Raw genomic sequence first — 20,065 nt, 5'->3', positions numbered from 1 at the left:
AAAGGTACAAAGTATGCAGGGTGGCAGTCCCTATTAAGTTTATATTTAATTTGTCAGTCTGACCCTTATGAAAATTAGATGATCCTGGAAGATGACAGTAAATCATCACACACTCAAACAAGTAATAGTTCTTTGCAAGGCTGCTCTTCCCGATGCGGCATCTTTGCTGAAACAGACTGACATGGCCTTGGGTGTATGGTATGCAGCCACTGATCTAGGAAATGTGTTACCCCGCAACAGTATCAGAAAGGAGAATCAGATACAGTTGAATCACATTCACTTGGAGTAGACAACAAGAGGCAGGTAGAGTCTTGACCCAGGCCTATGTTAACTCTGTAATTGTCTATCATCATATAGTTAAAAGACACCTGGGCCATCTGGACATTCAGAACATAACACTGAACATAACACTGAACATCCACTCTACGGATGACAACATTCTAACAGATCAAATGACTAAGAAGTGGCAAGTATATTAGAGCCTGATAAGATATGTGGGCTCCAGAGGACAAGAGATAAACTCTGGATGGTTCAGAGATCTGCCCTATTAGTAAAACATTTAGAAGTCTAATGGTCTAGAACATGTCAAGACATCCTCTCCAAAATAGAGGATGCTTTATGCTGCATAAAGAGAGGATGCCTTTCTGCATCTAGCACTGGGAGGAAGAATACTTCATGCCTGGGTATTTTACTCCCAAGATGCAAAGGACATTAGGGAATAGGGTTGAAAGGACTTGGCAATGGGTCAGACCTACTATTTGTACAAATAAGGGAGACAAAGATGACGCTGAGGTTTCAGGTCTGAGACATTGAGATGATGGTGATGCTAGGAACTCAACTTTTGCACAAAAGATGATGAGTTATGTTTTAGACAAATTTTGTTTGAGATGCATACATAGTTTGAGATGCATGTAAATAGTCTAGCAGACAGTTGGACATGTAGGGCTAGAACTTGTAAGATATATCGGGACTAGAAATAACATGACTTCACTAGTCATTCAATAATTATTTACTGAAAATTATTGATGTTCTTAGAGCTGGAGCTAAGTCTCAGCTCTGTGTCACAAAAAAATTACTAAATGCCCTCTTAAGATACTAAATTTGTATTCAGGAAAAACTTGCAGTTTATTTGACATGGGTGTCATCAGCATAGGCGTGATACTGAAGCCCTGATTTTCATTTGTTCCCTCATTTGTTAATTTATTCATTCATTTACTTGATGAGATTTCTCAGGAATATAAAGGGCAGAAATCACCTGGGGAGCTTGTAAAAAAATGGAATGTCTGCTCTTTACCCTGGACAGAATGAATCAGAAACTCCAAGAGTAGGGCCTGGGCGCGTATATCTTTTCAAAGCTCTACAGGTAATTTTGACATCCAGCCAGAATTGAAAACTACCAATGGAGTGAAAAAAACACATGAAAACAGCTCATTTGTGAGAGAAGAAGAGCTAGAGAAAGATGCAGCAGGGGGTATCTGTAAAATAGAAGGTGACTCAAAAGATGATCATATCATGGAAGCCAGGGGAATAATATTGTGCATGTATATGTGTGTCCGTTTAGAAGGTGCATGGAGGATAAGATGAATTTATAACCAACGTGAGTAGGGAAGTGTCATGGAGGAAGGGAAGAGCAACGCTGATGTGATTGCTACTGGAGGAATGGTGGCAAGGAGACTCTGTGTAAACAAGGCTCCATGTGCATGTGTATTGTTCTTATAGGAATGCAATGGCTCTTGAATCATATTAAATCATAATTTTGACTTTGGGCATGCAGTCCCACTGGAAGGGTGTGATCATTTGGTGTACCATTGTCTGGGAAAAAGGTGTCCTCATACCCAAAACCAGAACCCAGAAGTAATACCCTAGGTAAGTACAGAAGAGCATTCAGCCTTCCCTGATATTCCTGAACTCGAACCAGCAAGATGGTGCTTTCACATGGGCAATGCACAAGAAACCGAACTTGGTGAAAAGCTATGATAGGATTAGTGCCCTGTGCTGTACCCCTGGTAGTGTATGTTTCTTATGAGTTCTGTGTGTTTGCCATAAAGTCTCTTCTGATAGTTCTAGTCTCTCTCAGCTGTAGAAGGAAATGAAGGAAGAGCATTTTGTTCTTTGGAGTCAGAAAATGAAGCACAGAGAAGCCAGCACGGTGGTGCCACACTCGGTGCAGCCACCTCCCCTTTCTAGGAGAGTCTTGTTCCAGACTTTACCCTGTGGGTTCTAGAAAGTGTGTTAAGCAGGAAGACTTAAATCAGGGTATGCAATGAGGAAACTTACACATTTAAGTATGATTTCTATGTGTATTTCTGGTTGTTTTCTCTTACAAAACCTTCTTCCATGGAGAGGTCAAAAGCAGGCCATTAACTTTTCATCTCCAACTTTTTGTTGCAAAAAGTTTTATAAAACTGGAAAGAATAGGATAATGATCGATCATATTATTGCTACCTAGATTCAATAATTGTTAACATTTGGCCAATAGTTGCATTATCTGTCAATCAAATTTTTGTTTCTGGAAGCATTTGAAAGTTGCAGATATCATGACATCTCATCCTGAAAATACTTCATAATTCATCTCTCAAAAATGTGGATAATCTCTTGCATAGTCACAATATTACTATTATACCTAAGAAAATTAACATTAATTTCCTGTTTCATCTAATTTCACATAGATCCCTACTGCCCCTTAAATGTCTTCTTACCTGGATTTTTGAAAAAACAGGGTCCTGACCCGGCATGGTGGCTCACCCCTGTAATCTGAGCACTTTGGGAGGTCGAGGCAGGTGGATCAGAGGTCAGGAGTTTGAGACCATCCTGGCCAACACTGGGAAACCTCGTCTCTATTTAAAAAAAATTCAAAAATTAGCCATGTGTGGTGGCACACGCCTGTAATCCCAGCTACTCAGGAGGCTGAGGCAGGAGAATTGTTTGAATTGAGGAGGCAGAGGTTGTGGTGAGCCGAGATGGCACCACTGCACTTCAAGCACTCCAGCCTGGGTGATAGAGTGAGACTCTGTCTCAAAAACAAAAAGAAAAAACCAAACCAAAAACAAACAAACAAAAAAAAAACCAGGGTCCAATTAAGGCATAGACATTACTTTCAGTTATTATGTCTCTTCATTCTCTTTACTCTAACACAAACTTTCATGGTATGGTTCTAGCTTTTTGAGGCAAGGACCACATCTTAACACTTTTAATCTCCAGTCTTGAAACTGACCAGGGATAGTGGTAGATTACTGCTTTTGTAACTGCCCTTGGGTAGACTCCTGTCATTGAATCTGGACTGGCCCTCCAACTTGCTTTGTCCAACAGAACGTGGTAGACATGATGTTCAGGAACTTAAGACCAAGCCTTAAAAAGGCTTGGCAGCTTCCAGGTTTACTCTTTCAGAGAAGCCAGCTCCTGCAAGAATTCTGACAACTAGATCCCTGAGCTGTGAGAAGCCTAACTTAGCCAAATGTAGAGGCCAGCTGGAGGAGAAATGAGGTTTCCATTCGATGGACAGCACCATCTGGCCAGCCATGTGAGTGAGGCTATCTTGCAGGTGGGTCTTCCAGCCCCAGCTGAGCTGCCTCGGCTGATGCTCTGTGGAGCAGAGATGAGCCGTCCCCACTAACACCTGCCCAAATGGCAGAATTGTCAGCAAGTAAGTGCGTGTTGTTTTAGGTCACTAAGTTTTGGAGTGATTGGTACTCAACAATCAAGCAAGATCCTCAAGAGTTGTTTGTTGAACTGGACTGGATAAAAGCCTGAACAGAGGTAATTTAAGAAAAGCAGTCAGAAGCTGTAGGAAAAATACCTTCTGACTGAATCAGCAGATTCTTTATGGTCTTCTCCTAGATCACAGGAATCCAAACTTGGCCAAACCCTAAAGTCAATGCCTGTCTTTTTCCTTGCCTCCCCTCAACCCCAGCCAAAGGGGACCCTGTCCCACTCCATTCTTCACTATCTCTTTGCTCTTCATACCCTGACCCCAGTAGACTTTTGTAATCTTGTTTCTCATTGCTGTCTTCCATGCATGCTGCATCCTGGCCTGGCCTGAACTTCCCAGGTTCTCCTCAGCATGGAATGCCATCCACCCATGTCTTCTCTGTGTCTATAGGCATGTCAAATGCCACCTCCTCTATGAAGCCATTCCTAATGCCACATCAGAATTAATCTAAACTCCTAAAGCAGTTGTCTATGCTTCTCCTATTCTATCTGTCACATTTTTTTCCTTGTTCTGTGGTGATTTTTACACAAGTGTCTCTTTCCTCATAGCTCACAAAGCCCTGGAAAGTAGGAGCCATGTCCTTCCATTCTGCTGTTCCTCCCACTGCATGGCTTACAATGAGTGGCATGGGACATACACTCAAGATTAGGAGGTGGCATGGCACAGTAGCTAAGCGTGAGTTCAGAGTCAGACTGTGGGTTTTGATCTTCACCCTGTCACCTATCAACTGTATGATTCTGAGCAAGTTACCCAACCTCTCTGTTTCTGGATTTATCATCTGTGAAATGGGGATCATAATAGTATATATCTCATAAAGATGCTGTCAGCATTAATGAGATACACAGAATGCTTGGAATGCTTGTCACATAGGAAGGACTGCATAAATGTTAACTATTTTAATCCAGGCAGTTCACTGAATTGAATCAATCATCTCTTTTTCATACTATAGAACTACTCTTCTTTTTCTCTGCAATCCTCCCGCCCACTTTAGACTACATAATTTTTACAGAAAGTATTATTGCATTGGGATTAGAGGGAGAAATAAAGGTAGGGGGTATTATGATATGAATAATATGATACACAAACCTCAGGAAGAAATTGTACCCTAAATGCCAAGAACTTTCTTTAATAATTTCTCGAAATAGATGGAATTTAGACTGGAGAAGTGTATGAGAGTGAGTGGGGAGGAGGAGAAGAGCAAGACTAAGAAAGAAGAAAGTCCCCAGGTTTTTTGTTTTTTGTTTTTTTTTTTTGATGGAGTTTTGCTCTTGTTGCCCAGGCTGGAGTGCAATGGCACAATCTTGGCTCACTGCAACCTCTGCCTCCTGGGTTCAAGCGAGTCTCCTGCCTCAGCCTCCTGTGTAGCAGGGATTACAGGCACGCACCACCATGCTCAGCTAATTTTTGTATTTTTAGTAGAGATGGGGTTTCACCATGTTGGCCAGGCTGGTCTCAAACTCCTGACCTCAGGTGATTCTGCCCGCCTTGGCCTCCCAAAATGCTGGGATTACAGGCATGAGCCACCAGGCCCAGCCCAGTCCCCAGGTTTTGACCTAGAATGACTGATAACTGTTTTTTAAGGTGACAAAAGGAAGTTATTTTTTTTCTGCCCATGTTGAAAGTCCTTGGTTGGGTGGATTCAGCTGGACCCCACCCTCATGCCAGATGCAGTTGTTTATTTCCAGCTTTATTTAGGAACCACATTAGAGAGGACACACCCTTTGGGCCCTCTTGAAAGATCCTGTAAAAATGAAGGCACTTCCTTGTAAGTAAAATATCCCTGAATGCAACAATATTTGGATAATTATAGTCTCCCAGGAGCATAATCCTTAAATGGCTGAGATAATTATAGCATCCCAGGCCTGTGGCACTTCTCTTTTAAGAGCCTAATCCTATGGGCAGAGGGAAGTGGGGACCCCAGGATGCTGCTTATGCTGAGTCTCCCTTGCCCACACCTAGGATCCTTCTGGAAGGACAGATCCTTCTCCTAGAAAGCAAGCCTGGTGAGTCTTCAGACCAAGACTTCCTTATTCACACTGGATGTGTTCCCTAGGGTACAACAACAACAAAATCTAGCATGAAACAGTGTACATGAATGAGTATGGCTATTTCTGACAAGTAGAAGATGACTCTGCATGTAAACAAATGAGATAAGAAATGATTCTTTGCAACGACACCTCTGATAGTTATTAGAACCCTGATAGTGCTTTCCCGCACAGGCTTGGGCAAGGAGAGATCAAGTCAAAGTTCATGGTCATTGGTGTGACTTTTATTGTTATTTTCTCATCTAGTCTGGGAAGTGAGTTGGGTGGGGTGTGATATTTCAGCCATTGCTATGTTTGATCTCTCAGAAAGACAAATGGAGTCGAAGAAAGAAAAGTGTTTCCTTGGCTATGGGCTGTACCTTTACCACTGGCCAAGGAGCTTCTTTTAAATTTGTGAGCCGGTGTTCACAAGACAGAGATGAGAGAGTGATGATGGTTTGGTGTAGCCTACCATCTTTACTGGGAAAACAAGCCAAAGTGAGCCTTCAGTTGATAGGCAGGCAAAAGTGTCCTGCCTGTCCGTGAGTGACAGTCTCTCTATCCTTTATTCTTGGATGCCTTATCCCTCATCGCTTTCATTGCTTGCATTCTATTAGTTTTCTTTTGATTGAAAGTGACTCTCTGCTTAAAGGCATTGTGAGGACTGTATATATATGTGTGTGTGTGTGTGTGTGTGTGTGTGTGTGTGTGTATTTTTTTTTTTTTTTTTTTGAGATGGAGTCTCGCTCTGTCCCCCAGGCTGGAGTGCAGTGGCGTAATCTCGGCTCACTGCAACCTCTGCCTCCTGGGTTCAAGCAATTCTCCTGCCTCAGCCTCCCGAGCAGCTGGGATTATGGGTGCATGCCAACATGTCTGGCTAATTTTTGTATTTTTAGTAAAGATGGGGTTTCCCCATGTTGACCGGGCTGGTCTCAAACTCCTGACCTCAGGTGATCCGCCCACCTTGGCCTCCCAATATTTTTTCTTATTAACTAGACTATGAATGCCCATGGGTAGGTATCATGATTGACAAGAGAGATGAGAATACTCTAAAGCCTGTTAACACTGTCTCCAGGACTTACCCTGTGGTTTATGGGAACATGCTGCATTTTCCTTTTATAACCTGCCACCGTTTGGTTCCCACAATCAGAAGAAGTTTTTATGACTCACTTTGCTTATAGAACCCTTTTCTTTTGAAGCTTGGCAAGTGTACTTTCTGTAGTTCAGATGACTTCTGTGGGCTCTGGAATTTTTTTTTTTTTTTTTTTGAGATGGAGTCTCACTCTGCTGCCCAGGCTGGAGTAAGTGGGATGATCTCAGCTCACTGCAACCTCTGCCTCCTGGATTCTTCTGCCTCAGCCTCCCAAGTAGCTGGGATTACAGGTGCACTCCACCACATCCCGCTAATTTTTGTATTTTTAGTAGAGATGGGATTTCGCCATGTTGGTTAGGCTGGTCTCGAACCCCTGACCTCAAGTGATCCACCCACCTCAGCCTCCCAAAGTGCTAGGATAACAGGCATGAGCCACCGTGCCTGGCCAATGACTTTTATAGATAAGAATAATAAAACTCTTTGTTGACCTCTCTTTCCTAAGCTGGTGAAGAGGGGTCTGCATGAATTTATCTCTAAGATCTCTTTGGGTTTTACACAATTGTGTGTGTGGTTTTTTTTTTATTTGGTATCCACATTCTTTGCAATCTTTTTTCATTCATTCATTCATTCATTCATTCACTAGCTACTATTTGTTTTATTCTACTTTACAGACATGTATTAGACACCAGGAAAAATTTAAGATATATGGCTTGTCCTTTCAGAGCTCATTCTGTACATATGAATGCTCAATAAGTGCTGCTCTGGTCTCTTAAAGCACAGCCATATAACTAGGCTATGTTATCATGAGCTGTTTTGCAGCCACAGATACATTTAACATCAACTTTCTTATGCTGCAGGTATTTTCCCCAGTGACATCTTTTTGACACTGTTCTGTTAAGGTGATTCAGAAAAATTTCTTGCTGGGGCCTTGCCTTTTCTGATTCATTTTATTTCCAGCTATTTTCTCTTTGAAGAATGTAGGTATCAAACTGGGTATATTTCCTTGGATTCGTGTTGCCTGGGTGCCTGTTAGGGTTTCTTCAGGGGCTTTTCAAAGAGGCAATGGTTGTAGCAACAAAAAGCAAAACTGAGAAGTGCTGGCAAGACCCAGGACAACCCTCTACTCAAGCTTCTCACAGCAGCAAACATAAAAAGTCAAGCACGAAGACTATTTCACAAAAGGGACATGCTGACTTGTGAACAGACCCCCAAATCAAGTTCTCCCTTAGGTTCCCTGCATATTTGAAGGAGTCAAAAAGTATAAAGGATATAGTCCTAAGATTTCTCTATTTTTCCTTGGGGACAGAACATTTGCCATGAGATCTAACTTCTAGAAGATGAAGGTTTCTTTATTTGATACATTGTATTCTAGTCAACACTGTGTTTAAAATGCTTTAAAACCCCAGGAGAAGATGAAATATCCCTACCACAGGATATGAAGTCCACCTAAATCTGACTTCTGTTTGCATCTCCAGCCATGGCTCCCACCTTTGTCTTCTCTCCCTGTAGGTGGCAGCTTCATTAAACTCCCCTGGGTTCCTGCCCACATCAAGTTGCTTCATGTCTTTTTGGCTCTACTTACCTTGCTCTCTCCCAGGAATTGTTTTTCCTCCCCTCAATCTCTGTACCTGATTCCTATGCAGACTTAAAGACTCAGTTCTTGTGTCACCTCTTCCAGGAAGCCTCCTCTGAACTTTCTTCTCCCCACATTCCTTGCACTTCCTCTCTGCTCCCACAATACCCTGTTCATAGTTCTATCATTTAATTTCCTGTGATACATTTATCTGTTTCTGTGTCTGGAACTCCCACCAGTCTTCAAACACCTTGAGGGTGGTGCTTTAGTTCTGTATCCTGAGAGTCTGCCAAAATGCCTAACAGAGTCATAAGTACTTGTGGACTGAATTAGTGAAAGTTATTTCAATTTTCTGAGTTTCAGCTTGCTCATCTGCAAAATGGGGGCAATAATACCTCTCTTTCAGGTATTATTTTGGGGACAAGAGAACGTATGCAGAGCACCTAGGCCAGTACCTGCAAATGAAAGGAACCCTGCGATGGATAGCCCTTGTTATCATCAATGAAAGTGCAGTGGATGCAGCGCAGAGAAGGCCGTATTCTGACTGTGGGCCAGGAGTCCTGGCAGAACAAAGAAAGACAGGATTTTGTGTGCTTCTCAAGCCATATCAGTGGAATGACCCAGAGTCTGGATCCCAGCTCATTCACACAAGTGACTGTCACTGAGAGGTGGTTGTGGGTGATTGTGGCTCATAGATTCTTAAGGAAACTACCTTCCACTCCTTTGATAGACGCGTCAGGTGACCCATGAAAACCACGCAATACAATGGAATTAGGTTGAGTGTATTTACTTTCCACCTCCTGCAGGAACTGTGGTTCTCATGAAGGTGCAGCAAATGGCTGATTCTGCTTCAAATGCTCAGCCTGCCCAGGACCCTGTTTGCAAGCTGCTGATATTGTTTGCAAGCAAAAAAGCTGTGCTATTCTGGGATTTGTACAGTTAAACCCCAATTAACCAGAACTCCAATAACCACGACTTGGAGTTCACTTTCCAAATCAAGACGTTTAAGTCTTATGGTGCACGAACTAAGATCAGGATTTAACAAAATAAACAAACAAGGAAAATGACTGACAAAATCCCAATGAGCAAGCATAAAAAGCTTGGAAAGGACGACTCACAAATAACTTCCAGAACTTGATTATATGTAGTTCAGAATTGGGTTCAAACTTCTGTGGTATGCACAGAATAGATTTGAGTTTTGAAGATAGGGGGACTTGGGTTTAAGTCCCAGTGCTTCCATGTTTTTTTTTTTTTTTTTTTTTTTTTTTGAGATACTGGGCAAGTCATTTTATCTGCCTAAGCCTTAGTGTCCTCATCTGTAAACTGTGGATAGCAATGGTAGCTACAGATGGTCCCCAACTTATGATGGTTCAACGTAATGATTTCTTGACTTTATGATGGTGTGAAAGTAATAAGCATTCAGGTGGGCGCGGTGGCTCACGCCTGTAATCACAGCACTTTGGGAGGCCAAGGTGGGTGGATCACGAGGTCACAGGAGATCGAGACCATCCTGGCTAACATGGTGAAACCCCGTCTCTACTAAAAATACAAAAAAAATTAGCCGGGCGTGGTGGTGGGCGCCTGTAGTCCTAGCTACTCGGGAGGCTGAGGCAGGAGAATGGCATGAACCTGGGAGGTGGAGCTTGCAGTGAGCCAAGATTGTGTCACTGCACTCCAGCCTGGGCGACAGAGCAAGACTCCATCTCAAAAAAAAAAAAAAAAAAAAGAAAGTAATAAGCATTCAGTAGAAATTATACTTCGAGTGCCCATATAGCCATTCTGTTTTTCACTTTCAGTACAGCATCCAATAAATTAACATGAGATATTCGACATTTTATTATAAAATAGGCTTTGTGTTAGATGGTGTTGCCCAACTGTAGGCCAATGTAGGTGTTCTGAGCATGTTTATGGCAGGCTAGGCTAAGGTATAGTGTTCAGTAGGTTACATGTATTAAATGCACTTTTGACTTATGATGTTTCAACTTATGATGGTATTATCAGGATGTTTCTCCATAGTAAATTGAGGAGCATATGTACTTATTCACACTCACAGAAGCAGATAATAGAATGGTGGTTACCAGAGGCTGTGGGGAGGGGAAAAAGGGAGCTGTTCAACTGGTATACAGTTTCAGTTAAGCCAGGTGAGAAGTTCTAGAGAACTGCTATACAGTATAGCACCCATAGTTAACACTAGTGTAATGTGCACTAAAAAATTGTGAAGAGGGTAGACTAAGTGTTCTTACCACACACACACACAAAAGGGCTTGTAGTGCTACAGTCACTTTTTGTTTTGTTTTTTTTGAGACAGGGTCTCACTCTGTTGCCCAGGCTGGAGTTTAGTAGCATGATCTCAGCTCACTGCAGCCTCCACCACCCTGGGCTCAAGTGATCCTCCCACCTCAGCCTCCCAAGTAGCTGGGACTATGGGCAAATGCCACCATGCCCAGCCAATTTTTGTATTTTTTTTTTTTTTTTGTAGAGATGTGGTCTTACCATGTTGCCCAAGTTGATCTTGAGCTCCTGGGCTCAGGAGATTCGCCCACCTCCACCTTCCAATGTGCTGGGATTACAAGCCTGAGCCACTGTACCCAGTCTTACAATCATTTTTGTCATGATGAGCCAGCTCTACCTGAGAATCGAGTTACTACCTGATGGGGAGCAGAGCCAGCAAAATCATGGCAAAACAGAGCTGGGACTATGATTACTAATCTACTTTTTAAAACTAACCTACTCTGCACATTTTCTAGGACAAAAATTTCCCCTTATTGTTTAAGCAGATTTGGGTTAGGTTTTCTGTCACAACAAAAAGTGTTTGCAGTCATATTACCCTTGAAGTCTACATTTAGAAAAGCAACATTTAAATTAAACTTAATTTAATTTGTGTGTGTGGCAAAAGTGAGGGCAAGTACAATGACGTTCTGAAATGGACATGGAGAGGCTAAGCCATGGCCCACGGTTGTGGAGTAACACAAATCAACTTGATCTCTTGATGACTTTCTGTATGCATGCATGCTCACAGTTTCTCATACACAAACGTTTCTGATGTATGCTAATATATAACCTTCGTTCTTTCAATACACCCCCCTACTTCATGGATGTTCTAAAAATTCCTGTAAAATATTTAGATATCCTTCCCACAGCAACCAAGCAAATTACTCCCAAGGGAAGGGGAGAAATGACATCTTTATTTGCTACAAGCCTACTAGGAGTAATACCCCCACTCTCCCACCCACAATCATATCCACATCCTAATCCCCAGAACCTGTGAATGTTAGGTTACATTACAAAGCAGAATTGAGCATTGACCTTGCCAATCACCTGCCTTGTTATTTCTTTTTTGAGACCAATTTGCTCTGTTTTCCCGGCTGGAATGCAGTGGCATGATCTCGGCTCACTGTAACCTCCACCTCCCGGGTTCAAGCAATTATCCTGCCTCAGCCTCCCGACTAGCTGGGATTGCAGGCACCTGCCACTACGCCCAGCATTTTTGTATTTTTAGTAGAGATAGGGTTTTGCCATGTTGGCCAGGCTAGTCTCAAATTCCTGACATCAAGTGATCCGCCCGTCTCGGCCTCCCAAAGTGCTGGGATTACAGGCATGAGCCACAACGCCTGGCCGCAAGAGTCTTTATAAATGTAAGATAGAAGCAGAAGCATGAGAACCGGAGAGATGGCCGCGTTAGAAGGACTCAGCTCAGGGTTGCTGGCTTTCAAGACGGAGGATAGGGCCACAAAGCACAGAATGTGGACAGCCTCTAGAAGCTGGAAAAGGCAAGGAAACAGATTTTTCCCTTGAGTGTCCAGAAAGAATGCAGCCCTGCCAACACCTTGGGTTTAGCCCAGTGAGACCCATTTTTCACTTCTGACTTCCAGGATTTAAGATAATAAATTTGTATTATTTTAAGCCACTAAGTTTGTTGTAATTTGTTACAGCAGCAAACAACTAATGCAGGCCACAGCAATACGTTTTTAAAATTGAGCTTTCTATTGACTAGTAGAAAATTTCGTCAATAGAGGGAAGGCAGAGAAGGGTAATAGGAAGTTTAAGATTGTTTGAACTCCAGGCAAGTCATTTGAAACATCCTCTACATTGCTCTTGAACATGACTCAGCAAGAAGAACTGGAAGGTTTATTTGTTTGTTTGTTTGTTTAAATATATATAATCATAAAGACAACTTGGGTAAGATAGAATGTTCTCCCTCCATTATGCATAATGCAAAATGTCTGATCCTCTAGAAGAACCTGTTACTACATTATAATAATACCTGCGTAGAAGAGAAGAGGTGACACAAATGAAAATCTTAGAGGGAAAACAAATCACTATAGCCATGGGGGAAGTATTATCTAAAAGATGGTGTGAGGCTGGCACAGTGGCTCATGCCTGTAATCCTGGTACTTTGGGATCACTTGAGGTCAGGAGACCAGCCTGGCCAACATGGTGAAACCCCATCTCTACTAAAAATACAAAAATTAACCGGATGTGGTGGCACGTAGCTGTGGTCCCAGCTACTCGGGAGGCTGAGGTGGGAGAATAACTTGAACCCAGGAAGCAGAAGTTACCAAGGTCAGAAGTGAGCCAGGGTGAAATCCCGTGTCTACTAAAAATACAAAAATTAGCTGGGCGTGGTGGCACGCACTTGTGGTTCCAGCTACTTGGGAGGCTGAGATGGGAGAATTGCTTGAACCCAGGAAGCGGGAGTTGCCAAGCGGAAGTGAGCCAAGATCGTGCCCATGCACTCCAGCCTGGGTGACAGAGCGTGACTCAGTCTAAAAAAAAAAAAAAAAAAAAAAAAAAATATATATATATATATATATATATATATAGTGTGATTTTTTGAAGCCTGGTTGAATTAGGCCAATTTAGCCTCTTTAACCACATTTCCAAAACGTGGAAAACATCACAGTAGGTTTCTATAATGCCAAAATAATTGTGAAATAGATAATCATAAGCTTCATGAAATTATGTCATCTAAAGAGAAGTTATTATTATCTCCTTTTGTTGAGGGATTATGTAGAAAGAATTGGCTTCCCAACAGTACCTTATGGTTTTAGAAAGAGATTAAAACTTTTTGCATCAGGTTCCAAAAGATTAGTGGTTAATGGTTGAGTTATAAAATACTCACAAACCCAGGACTGGTTCATAATGTGTACGGATCTCAAAACTTTAATCATACAATCTTCTGCCTAGCTCCACCTTGGCCCTTCCATTCTGTTTTAAAAATAAAGCTACCAGTTTATAAACAACTTTCATACCAAAGGCGTGACCCCCTGGGTGGTAAGTGACAAAAGAGGAGTACTAATGGACATTTTAAGTGTTCCACATCCGCAGACTTAGCCTGCCTCAAACTGGCTTGGGGTTATCAGTGTAATCTTTTAAAAATTACTTTCTAAACAAACTTAACAACTAAAATGATTGGTATAAGGGAAGGAAAGTTAAAGCCAAAAATATTTCAAATGTAGCTTTGAAAAGAATAATGGCACATACATCACCGATCAATTTCTGAGCTCTGGACATTTTCCTGTTTTCTTTGCAAAGCAGAAGAGGTTTCCTCTGCTCTTGTGCCTTTGACCTCCTGCCACACATCATAAATAAAAAAAATTTGTGACTGTCATAAGCATTATTCAGAATTACTTCTGCACATGACACTGTGTTAGGTGTGATGGTAAACAAGTTAAACAGTTTCTCCCATGAGGCAACTTTTATTTTAAATCAGTCTTAGCTGGTCTTCTAGTTAAATTGATGTGTTGATTTCATGTGTTTTTTATCTTCTCCCTTTACCTCTTAGGGCTCAAAAAAGAAGAAATAAATATTAAAGGATAAATATAAGAGATTTAAACCAATTTTTGGAAGATTGAAAACAGAACTAGGAGTTGTACCTGACATAATAGAATAGAGGAAGTTATAACCTAAATTACTTATTAAGAGGGATGCTAATGAGGGACCAAGAAGGATACTGATGACAGGAAAACTCATTCTCTCCTGCAAACTTCCTTCTGTAGTACTTAAGAATTTAGAGGCACCAAGAAAACCTGAAGGTGAGCATGACATGTGGGACTGAATACAGGGACTGAATAGTGAACTTATTGAACTGAAATTTTGCAAAAGGAAGAATTGGATCCCAGGATGTCCTCCCTGATGCTGTGTGAGCAGGGGATTCTATTCAATGAATAATACTGAAAATGTATTCTTTGGAATCATTCAGGGATATCAGATAGAGAGGGGAGCAGGGAAGGTGTTGAGCTGAAGCAGACGAGTAAGTCAGAACCACCCTAATGAAACGTAGGACCCGTAGGATGTGTCCCTCTTTTGTCTCTGAAAACATACAAATCCAAGCATGCAAACCTTAGGTAGGAAACTGGAGAACTTCTCTTTGGAGAAACCCTAGAGAAAATACTTTCACCCACTGATAACTGAGAGTTCCCCAAATCTAGCTGGCATGCTGCTGACACATTTCACTAGAGTGGAGACCTCCAATACACAAGTCTTGCTCACTCACAGAATTTCTAAACAGTTTAATGAAAAATATTTTGTTATAGAAAATTTCAAACATATAAAAGTAGAGAGAAGAGTATAATAAACCCTCACACACCCACTGCTCAGTGTCAATGCTTACGTTACTCATTGTCAAGCAATACATGGCCAATCTCAAATCATCTCTTTTTTCTCCCACCTGTGTTATTTTGAAGCAAGTACCAGGCATTATATCTTTTCGCCCTTAGATATTTAGGTTTTATGTCATGTTTTCCTAAAAAAGACTGGCTCTTAGCCTGTATTCCCCCTGCACCATCCCTGCTGCTTTTTCTGTACTGTTTTCTTGGAATGCAGACTGCAGGCCAGAGACTGGGGAAGGAAAAGCAGCAGAGACCCAGCCCGAACCATCTTACCTTTCTGCCGTGGAACCTGAATGCTGCTGCTTCCCTCCTGCCTGCACCTTAGAGCTAGAGGCCAGGTTGGAGGCCTAGACTGAGGGCCTGGCAGATTTCCTGAGTGCTCTCTGCAACAGACCAGCCCCATCAGAGGGGAACAGGGATCTGGTGAATGACCACAGCCACCAGGAAGTGGACTGAAAGAATTTTTACTTCTCCAAAGATATTCTTACTGGTAACTCCAGGGTTTATATATAAGACAAATGAGGCAGGGGTGGGAGGGTGGTGAAGAAACATTGGCCAGGATAGAATCCCAACTTTGTCACTGACCACTAGCAGTCATGTGACCCTGACAGGTCATTTCAACCTCTAACCCTCAGTTTCCATTTTAAAGTGGGTGCAAAATAAGCTGCTCCTATGGTTGTCATGATGACTAAAGGTAATCCTGCCATGGACTTTCCAAATGTCAGGAATTGGCATGACATCATGACATCTACACAAATGTGTGCCATACCTTCATGCCAGTCCTACTATTGTTTCTCCGAGACTTCCCCCTAATGGCTTTGCTTTTTAAACACGGGCATCTCTCAAAGCATGCTGCTTGAAAAACAAGATTTATTTTACAGATTATTGTTTCCTAGTCCACTTAAAATAGACAATTACTAAAGTAAGAACAAAGAAAGACTGGCCTTTAGAAAAATAACCACGCACTATTATCAGAACCAAAATAAATAACAATGATTTGTTAATATCGTCCAATAGACAGTGTTCAAATTTTCTCAAATTGTCTTATAAATGTCATAATTTTGTTTTATAATTTGATTGAAACAGGCTTCAACTTAGATTTGTCTCTTGAAATTAGTTGGAATGTCTTTTAAGCTCTTTTCATCTATAGGGGCTCTCTCCATCTTTTTCTCTTTTTTGTTTGCAATTTGTTAAAAAATCAAGGGTTTCCCCCCAGGACAGCATGGTAAGATTTACTGGTTACATCTTTGTGGAATAGTTTAACATCTTCATTCTCTGCATTTCCTGTAAATTAGATCTAAAGGCTAGATCAGATTTAGGTTGAAATTTTGGGGGAAGAAATATTTTCAGGTGGTGCTCTGTTCTTTTATTTGGTGGTATACAATATCTGGCTCTCTCTTTTTGTCTGATGTTTGCAGTTGTTGATGCTTACCCATTATTAGGCGATGCGAAATATTGATATTCTAATTCTGTTAGTCTTCCATTTATTAGTTGGATGTTTCTATAAAAAGGAAATTCCTCTCATTTGACATTTGCTTACATATAGGAAAGGTATGATTAATACTTGATTCTTCCTCTTTGCAATTTTTTAAATAATGAATTGGCTTACTAATATCCTCCAGTGATGACCAGTTGGGTTTTGTTTTGCTTCACAGTTGTCATGAACCCATAGATTTAAAAATATTTACTTTGTTCTATCCAAGGCATTAGTATTATTATATTTATTGAAGCTTAAATTGTGCCACTTTTGGTCAGTGGGTTTGGCTACTGAACGCTTCTGACACGACATTAGTAATCATCGGTAGCTTCTTTACTGTTTGGAATTACCACATGATTCAGGCTCACCTAGACATTTCCTTATTCAAAACATAGTCATTGGAGAAAAATGTCTAACATGAAAAAATAAATCAAAAGAGAAACCCAAAGAAAACAAAGATAATGTAGGAAATTATACAAACCTTGAAAAGTACCTTAGGGAGATCGCTAGAATGGAGATAAAGTAAAGACAATTTCTGGAGAAAGAAAGGGTAAAAACAAAAACAAATGAAAAAAAATGACACCTAGGTCCACCATTCAACTGATTATAAGATCAGAAGAAAAGATAGAAAAAAATCAAAGGAGGAAAATTACTTAAAAAGACACAACGCTCCTACCCAAAACAACTGAAAACCAATGTTTTCAAGACATCAGATACCAGGCAACAATTGATTTCAAGACATCAATGATCCCTGAGAGATGGGGAAGAATTAACTATGCCTCAGCTTACTGTGTTGAGAGAGTTTTCCAGCCATGGAACTGAATTTAGGGAGATTAAACTAAGGGTTAAGGAGATTAAGCTGACAGTCTGGAGAGATCAAAACAACTGGAGCTCATAGGGCAGAGTACTAGACAGAACAGAGAGACAACTCTAGAGAACGGCAGAAGGGCCCCCTCAAGTATTCAGTAAATTACTGACCAGTATCCCTGCAGAAGCTGGGGAAAGAACCATATAAAAGAATTAGAGGTAACAGTACCTTGAGCTCACATAGGTCTGGGAATAGTTTCTATTTCTACCATCCAGACTGGCAAACGTCACTAGGAAGAGTATCAGAAGGATCTCTCCTTATGAGTGGAAAATAATTATCCCTAAATCAAATGCTGTTCTGGTCTTGCTTATCAAATATTAATAGCAACACCCCAAGAAATCAAACTATTTTTAGGTGATTTCTAGAATATAGTTTAAGAATATTTATAGAGCTATAAAAATATCCAGCATCCAAAAAGGTAAAATTGATCATACCTAGCATTTAGACAAAAAAGACTAGGCATACAAAAAAAAAAAAAAAAAAAAAGGAAAATACAACACATATTGAGGAGAAAAAACACAATCAATTAAAATTGATGCAGAACTGACACAATAGAATTATCAGGCAAAGACATTAAAACAATGGCTGCAACTGTATTCCACACAGTCTAGAGATCAAAACCATGATGTTTGGGATCAAAGTCCTACTTGGGAGGATTACCAACATATTAGACATTGCAGAAGAAAATATTAATGAATTTGATAATGAAGCAATAGAAACGATAAAAAATGAAACAGAAATAAGACTCAAAAGAAACGAATAGAACACCAGTGAGTGGTGGGACAATTTCAAGGGGCCTAATATTATGGGTAATTGGGGCACCAAAAGAGGATGGAGGGAAAGACATTTAAAGAACAATGGCCCTAAATTTTCCAAATTTGATGAAAACTATAATCCCACAGATCCAAGAAGCTCAACAAACCCAAATTCAAGCAAAGAAAGAAAGAAAGAAAGAAAGAAAGAAAGAAAGAAAGAAAGAAAGAAAGAAAGAAAGAACCTACACCCAGGTATGTCATAGTCAAATTGTTCAAAACTAGCAAGAGGTAAATATGTTAAAAGCAGCCAGAGGAAAAAAGACACCGTTCAGACAGAGGAAGAAAGATTAGGATTAGATATTCCATTAGAAACAATTACAATGTAAGCAAGAAGATAGTCAAGCAAACTTTTTAATAGTATTGAAAGAGAGAATTTCAACCTAGACTCCAATAACCAGAGAAAATATCTTTCAAAACAGAAACTGAAGTTGAATTAAATAAATTTTCAGAAATACAAAAGTTAAAAGGCTCTATCACCCCATAGATTATAAGAAATGTTAAAGGAAGTCTTTCAAGCTGAAGGAAAATCATACCAGATAGAAATATGGACCTATGCAAAGGAATGATGAGCATCAGAAACAGCAACTAGTCTCTGCTCCTTCTGTTTGATATACTGCTGCAACTTCTCATGAAGCTCCAGCTTTTAACTATGGCAAAGTAAATATTGTCACCATCAATGACTCCTTCATCGACCTCAACTACATAGTCTACATGTTCCAGTATAATTCCACCCATGGCAAGTTCCATGGCACTGTCAAGGCTGTGAACAGGAAATGTGTCACCAATGGCAATACTATCACCATCTTCCAGGAGCAAGATCCCACCAAAATCAAATGGGTTGATGCTGGCATTGATTATGCTGTGGAATCCTCCAGTATCTTCAGTATCTTGGAGATGGCTGGGACTCACTTAGAGTGGGGAGCCAAAAGGATCATCATCTCTTCTCTCTCTGCTAATGCCCCCATGTTTTTGGTGGGCATTAACCATGAGAAGTGAAAAAAGAACCTCGTGATCCTTAGTAATGCTTCCTGAACCAACAACTGTTTAGCCTCCCTGGCCAAGGTCATCCATGATAATTTTGGCATTGTAGAGGAGGACTCATGACCATAGTCCATGCCATCATTGCTACTGAGAAGACTGTGGATGGCCCCTCTGGGAAACTGTGGTGTGAGGGCCACAGGGCTCTCCAGAACATCATTCCTGCATCTACTGGTGCTGCCAAGGGTGTGGGCAAGGCCATGCCTGAGCTGAATGGGAAGCTCACTGGCATGGTCTTCCATATCCTCACTGCCAATGTATCAGTCGTGGACTTGATCTGCCATATGGAGAAACTTACCAGATATGATGATATCAATAAGGTGGTAAAGTAGGCATTGGAGAGCTCCCCTGAAGGGCATCCTGGGCTACACTGAGTACTAAGTTGTCTCCTCTGTCTTTAACAGTGACACCTACTCTTTCCCCCTTCAATGTTGGTGAAATGCCCTCAATTACCACTTACTTTGTCAAGCTCATTTCCTGGTATGACAATGAATTTGGCTACATCAACAGGGTGTTAGACCTTATAGTTCACATGGCCTTCAAGGAGTAAGAACTCCCTGGACCACCAGCCCCAGTGAGAGCGTGTGTGGAGGAGAGGGGCCTTCAGTGACTGGGAAGTCCCTGCCACAGTCATTCACCTTCACACTAAGAATCTCCCCTTGACACAGTTTTCATGCCAGAAACCCTGAAGAATGAGAGGGGCCTAGGGAGTCCCACCTTGCCATGTACTGTACCATCATAAAGTCCCCTGTACTCAGCCAAAAACAAAATAAAATTAAATTAAAAAGTAACCATATTGGTTAGTACATGACTTAAAAACTTACTTACATCTCTTTACAAGATAATTTACTACTTAA

At 41.0% G+C, this 20,065-nt stretch overlaps 1 pseudogene; it reads left to right on the top strand.

Annotated features, from left to right (window-relative positions):
- Positions 1–19,540, top strand: part of LOC100424532 (glyceraldehyde-3-phosphate dehydrogenase pseudogene) — a 50,611-nt pseudogene extending 31,071 nt beyond the window's left edge.
- Positions 19,541–20,065: the final 525 nt, after the last annotated feature.

The sequence above is a fragment of the Macaca mulatta genome, chromosome 8 (assembly GCF_049350105.2).
Source record: "Macaca mulatta isolate MMU2019108-1 chromosome 8, T2T-MMU8v2.0, whole genome shotgun sequence".
Taxonomy (NCBI): domain Eukaryota; kingdom Metazoa; phylum Chordata; class Mammalia; order Primates; family Cercopithecidae; genus Macaca; species Macaca mulatta.
This window is presented reverse-complemented; position numbering and strand designations above follow the sequence as displayed.